The sequence below is a fragment of the Trichechus manatus genome, unplaced genomic scaffold (assembly GCF_000243295.1).
Source record: "Trichechus manatus latirostris isolate Lorelei unplaced genomic scaffold, TriManLat1.0 scaffold00022, whole genome shotgun sequence".
NCBI classification, from domain to species: Eukaryota; Metazoa; Chordata; class Mammalia; order Sirenia; family Trichechidae; genus Trichechus; species Trichechus manatus.
Window position 1 is genome coordinate 3,826,502 of NW_004443958.1, and position 6,344 is coordinate 3,832,845.

The window sequence follows — 6,344 nt, forward strand, 5'->3', positions numbered from 1 at the left end:
AAAGAAAACAAGAGAGAGAGAAGGAGTAGGAGAGAAAGTTTCCTGCTTGTATAAACTAAACCACCAGGGAAGGTGTCTAGCCACTTGTAAAGTATTTACTGCAGGTTTTTAAAGAGCTAGAAACATTTTAAAAATTAAAAAGTTTTGTTTTGTTTTGTTTTAATGAAACCTTCTTAGGAACGAAAAGCATATCCTTAATGTCTTCTTCAGGGTGTTTTAACGTTATTTGTATTTCAATTACAGCTTCGAATCAGAAAATGATTTCCAGTGATGCCTGAAATCTGAAGTACATAGATAATTTCATCTTTGGTTTTGTTACCTGGATTTGTGCTCTTGATAATAAAAGTAGGATAGCAAGAGAGGTAGACATAGCTACTATATTAGCTACTACAGCTGCACCAACTAGACAGGCTTCTTCATCTATTCACAATTCAAGTAATTGTCATCCATAAATTCTTCTGCAAATTAAGGGGTTTAGGTTAGATTAAATCAAGTTTTACATTATTACACCCATCAGAGAACCAAACTAAAGACCATCAAATTCAATTCCCAAGGATCTGAGACCCACTTAGTGATATAACAACTCAAAAGATGACCATAAAGAATAACATTATTCACAAAAGTCATATATAATTAATAGAATATTCTGTACAAATAAACAAAGGACTTAAGAGTCTCTTACATTGAGGGTAAATTTTTAAAAGTGGTTAATCTTTGCAGCCCTGTTTGCTACTGAACAGTAGTATAACAAACTTGGTATTTTAGCATATTTATGTTAATCCAATAGTTAAAGCTTCTAGGTGACAAAATAATTCTGACAATTATAAGAAGCTCTGCCCAGTTTTCTAAATGTAAATAATTGGAAAGTTCATTAGTGTTCTCTAAATGTGACAATTTCAAGTACCCTTAGAAAATCAGATTAAATTTCTACTTGTCAAAGGCTGTAAGAGCTTCTTCATATTCTGTCTAAGGGGGACCCAACAACTCCATAAATCACAACTATTATAGTAACAAAGAATTCACTTCTTTCTGTATGATGACATCAAAAGACAAATGTAGTTATCATATGGATTAGCAACTGAAGTAAAACCAAGTCTAGATAAACTATCACTGATTTCCCCCAAACTTCCATAAATAGTACATGAAGAAGATAAATGAGTAAACAAGACTCAGCATTAGTTATCAATGATATTAGCAGTTATAACCAGAAAAAGGGGGAGAAAAAGAAACTTCTATTACCTGAAAGCTTGAGCAAGGCTGAACAACAGAAAGCAAGCCCATAAAACGTGGCTGTTTTTATCAAATTGATTGTCACTTGTGAGCAGCAATATGTGGGACTGAACTGAGTTTATACTTATCCACGCCTGCCAAAAACAAATGCAGACTACCACACTAGCTGTCCTGCGTAAACTAAATTAAGCAAAGGCAAATACCAAGTGGAAAGTTGTCAGTTTGTTGAATGAATGGCTTCATTTTACACACCAGAGAATATCTTAATAAGAATATGTTTCAGTGTGAACCAGTCATTTCAAGTGCATCGCTTATTTCAGAAAAAATCCTTTTTCCCTGTAAGTCGATAACACACACTTGCCCATAACTTTCTTAAAACCTATTTTGTTTTACACACAATAGCATCGTGTTGTTGCATTATTGTTTGCTATCAAACGAGGTACTGGAGTAAAAAATAATTTTTGAATAGATTATGAAAACCGTTCAAACTCTAGTTATCGATATTTATGCTAATTTCCCATCAGAAATAAAGTTCTAGTTCAAAAACATTTAAGAGTAGTCCTTTAAAAACTTTCAGTAGTGCTTATTGACTTTAACAAAGAAGGTAAGACAAAAGTTTATTAAAATGTTAACACCCTCTAGCTTGCTTTCTTAATAGAAATGTGCAGATTATCAATTGCAAATTGTAGTCTATGTCTTATATATATACACACACATAAAATAACAACAACAACAATAATAATAACATCACTGAACTACTAGGATCTTAAAAGCAGCTTTTGCATAGATGCACTCATTTCCCCCTTCTGAACACTTTCTTTATGAATGAAAATTTCCTTATGTGTATTAGAGAAACCTACATAGGAGAAATCAGGGCAAACTCAAGAGTCATCCGTGACTTAAAAGAAGAGCAACAATAATACTGAAAATAGGGTAGGGGCATGTGTTATTCATTTATGATTAGCATGCTAATATGGATGTCAACCTATGTTTTTAAGCAAGTACGCAGAAAATGTTATAAAATCATTTAAAATATTAATCATCAAAATGCTAAACTCTAAAATCAACTCAGACGTCACAGCTATGATAGCACTTTTCTCCTTACCTTTAATGCTACCTCTAAGAGACAAAGGACAAAACCTAAATAGCAGCACAAACGCTTAAAGAGTTTAGAATTCAAGGGAGTGACAAACTTTTTGTTAGAACTTAATGTTCCACCATTTACTTGGAGAGTGTCAGACTTAGTTATTCTACCCGTAAAAGTATTCTACTAACATATAACAGATATATCAGGAAGCCGTAAACATCAGCTCGCCGATGGTAAATAATACTTTGCCAACCGAGTATTAACGAAGCTTCAGAATGCCTCACATTTAGAGAAATCAAGCCATAATGCTGGCATTAAAATTCTATTTCCCCTCGGGAGTTTTATTTTCACATTATTAATATCTAGATGTAATCGTCAAATTCTGGCACATCAGTGGCCTCGTATATTTCACTGAATCTAGAAACGTTTCTAAGCAAGAGGACAGCATTAGAAGAAAGTCATGAAATCTCAGGAGGGGAAACTCTAAGAATGATATGTCTGACGTGTTAAGATTATGCACATCATTAATAAACTTTCACTTAAAGGAAAAAAAAAATCCTCAAATGTTGGTAGCATTTCCAGACTGTCCTGTCAGCATCACAACTTACAGGAAACGCTTCATCTTCCCATACAAACCCTGTATTTATTCACAACCCTGGCATACTTGGGGGAAAAAAAATAAGAGCCCACACCATTTTAGAACTTATTTGCTTTTTTTACATTAACCGGTGGAATATCTGAGAAGGCGTTCTAAGCAAATGAGCAGCATGCAAGAAACTTCCCAACAGTGAGTTCAGAAACTTTCATTCTCATTTTGTCCACGTCAAGAACTGGCTGCCTGCATTACTTTCCTTTGCTGCCCCTTGCATTTTTAACTCTGGCAGCCTTTTCTAAATGATCAACTTTTCCTAAAATCAGCAGGAAAGGGACAGGATGCCAGCAAGATCCACAGGTTTGAACTTCAGGGCTGGAGGACTTTGAAGAGTTGCTGGATGGTTCCTAGTTTTATTTTTGCTTTGGGCAATCACATTTTAGCAACAACCAGGCCTAATGGTTATCATTTCTTTGTAATTTTGTCTCAGACCCTATCTGTATTTTCCCTTTGTACTTACTATGCTCTCAGACCCCTTCCAGTCCACCTGGAGCATTTACAAAAGTTCAAATGAATCTACAGAAGTTCAATGAATCGGCCTACCTTCTCTACAATTTAACTGCTCCCCTAAGCTTCTCACTGCACTTTGCTGTGGAGTGATTTACACTCTAGCCATGATGTCCCCAAACAGGATAAGGATGAGTATTCTATCATAACTTCCATGCGCCATTAAGATTCATCGCTCTTACTCAAAAACTTTCACAGCATCAATACTGAGGCCTAAACGGATCTGGAGAAGTAAAGCAGAACCTAAAATGTAGAAAGTCCAAGACTCCCTCTGACACCAACAAGGAGGCTTGCCTTCAAACTTAAATTGCTTTAGAGTCTTAGGACCATAAAACAGTTACCGACTTCCCCGGGGAAAGGGGGAAACACCACCATCTCAGACAGGTAGTTACAAAAAGGCTTTCCCAGCCACAAAAACAGCTTTACACTTCAAACAGCTCCCACCTCCGCCTCACCCTCAAATTATTCATGGGGTCCTATAATCCTGAAGTTACTTGAAGGGACAGCGGTGTCTGCCTTGGCCTTTCAGAGATGCGTTTCTCAAGAGCCCAAACAGGAACTGCAAAGAAGGCAAAGCGCCTGTCCGCCTGGATGCCCCACCGCTGTCAGGCATTTAATCACCGGCCAGTGTCCCTTGACCCGCGACACATGGCGCATCATCCGCACCGCAGAGGAAGCCTGCCCCTTCCTCAGCCCCCACGGAAGCGCCCTGGCTGCAAGGCCCTGCCACATGGCACAGACAGGGCACAGACCCCTCGGCCAAGCTGCCCTGGGTCCCGCACAGGCGGGGGCATCAGGGGATGCGACAGCCTTCTTCTCCAGCCCAGCTGGGCCTTTAAGGGGAAAAAAAGTTTGAAGCCTGGCTTTGCCAACTCTTGAAAGCCAACGCCAATCCTGTACTGTTTTCCCACTTTGGGGACCCCACGAAGGCCCCTCTCTGGGACCCTCCCAAGTCCGCCCAACTTACTACTCTGCATGTTGGTGCCTAGTCTGCGCCCCGCTTGTCAGGAGCCCCAGAAAACTTGCAGCAGCGGCGGCGGCGGCGGCGGCGGCCCCTCGGGTCGAGCCACCTCCAGCTCCTCCGCTGCGCCCGGTAGGAGAGAATTAAAATCCGCCAGTAAGAGACAGCGGGGGGAGGGGGCACCGGCCTGAAACTTCTTTTTTTGGCAAATAGGGATTTGTTTTTCCTCCTCCCCGGCGGCTGAACTTGACCCTCCTGACTCCAGGGGCTACTGCAGTTTGAAGTCGTCCCTTTCCAAGGCTCAGATGCCTGAGACCCACCAAAAGGAGCGGGGCGGGGGGGGGAGCAGAAGAGAAGAAAGAAAGAAATCACACGCGCAAAAAGGAAGAAAGAAAATGCATGTGAAACCCGAGACGCCTGCGCTTGGCTTTCTGCACACTCTCCCTCTGCCTTTTTTTTTTTTTTTCCTCCAAAGAAAGTCACTTTTAATTCCCAGGGCTCCCCGCTAGCGATCGCCCACATTCTGCGCACACACGCGCGGGCGCAGCACCCGCGGCGCGGCGCCCCGGGCCGGCTGAGCGCCCCCGGCCCCCTGCCCCCAGCCCCGGCCCGCCCGGGCCTCCCCTCCTTACCTGTTGATTAATCGTCAAGAACACCCTCGGCAGCCCGAAAGATGGTGGCGCGGCGGCCAGAGCCATGAACCGTCTTCTGTTGTTTGCAGAGTTGATCTTGGATTATTTCGGGGAGGGGGGGGAGAGGGAGAAAAAAAGGTCTTTCCTGCCCCCCCCTTCCCTGCCCTCTTCTCCCCCCCTTTATTAAAAAAAAAAAGAGCGAGAGAAAGAGAAAGGAAATAGAGCAAGGATGTGCCCGGTGCCGGGTAGGAGAGGGGAGGGGGTGTTGTTTTTTGTTTAAAAAAAAAAAATAGGAAGGCGAGCGAGCGAGCGAGAGGACGCGGGGTCTGGAGGCACGAGCAGCACCAAAAAGGACGCTTGAGATTGCAGTGAGATCGGGTCTTTATCAGAAATGTTATCGCTTGTCAGGACCTCAGTCTCCGCGCATTACGTCAGTTTCAAGACACCAACACTATTAATATCAAAGGAGCCTTCGAGGAGGAAAGCGCCACCCCAGACCGAGCTCCCTTAAAGAGACAGCGCGCGTCCCCGCGCCGCCGCCGCCGCCCGCCGGGACCGGCCCCGGCCGCGGCGAGCTGGCTGCGCAGAACTTCGCCCGAGTCGGAGCGCTGCGAATGAGAGCCGCGCCGGGCAGGGACCCGGCTACCTTCCCGCCCCGCCTCCCCCTCCTCCCTCCCCACCCCCCGTGTGCGAACGGGCGGGCTGGAAACGCAGGACAGATCTCAAGCCGGAGGAATAATGGGATCAATACTAGGACCTACCTTGGAGGGGTGGAGGGGCAGGTGGGGGCATGGAGTGGCGGCCAAAGCGACGTGCCCCAAACACTTGGAGATGCGAGCATGAACAATCAAAAGAACTCTCAAAGTGCTGTTACCTTTTCGGTTGTTACTTTACCTTCTCCCTCCCAATTAAACGACGCGAGATTTTTTGTGTGCGTGTGCGCCCCCCGCCCTTTTTTTGGGGCTTAAAGAAGTCTAAGGACACCTAGTCTGTGGCCGGTGTTTTCCAGGCATTGGATGGCAAGAGGGCTTGAGGAGAACAACTTGAACTCTACCCTGAGTTGGAGAAGTGCGGACTAAGGTTGCTATGGTTTTCTGAGCCAGGAAGAAGCTAGCAAAAGCTCAATGGGTACTTTAAGGGGGTACCGCAAAACTGATAAAATGGGAGCATTATGCAAAGGCTGCAAGATTAATACCTGCTGCCGTTTGGGGTTTTAGTAGCAGATAAGAAACTCAATTCTGCCTGACATTGTTTTTACTACTTTACATCTCCAAA

At 43.9% G+C, this 6,344-nt stretch overlaps 1 protein-coding gene across 2 annotated transcripts in view; it reads right to left on the reverse strand.

The window, feature by feature from the left end:
- TRPS1 (transcriptional repressor GATA binding 1) overlaps nt 1-5,497 on the reverse strand; it is a 274,383-nt gene extending 268,886 nt beyond the window's left edge. The window contains exon 1 of one of the 2 annotated variants that reach the window (XM_023728164.1): nt 5,070-5,497. The gene's annotated coding sequence lies outside the window, so the exon portion shown is untranslated. The remainder of the gene's footprint in view (nt 1-5,069) is intronic. The other variant, XM_023728163.1, reaches the window with a different exon arrangement.
- Between the last annotated feature and the right edge of the window lie 847 nt (nt 5,498-6,344).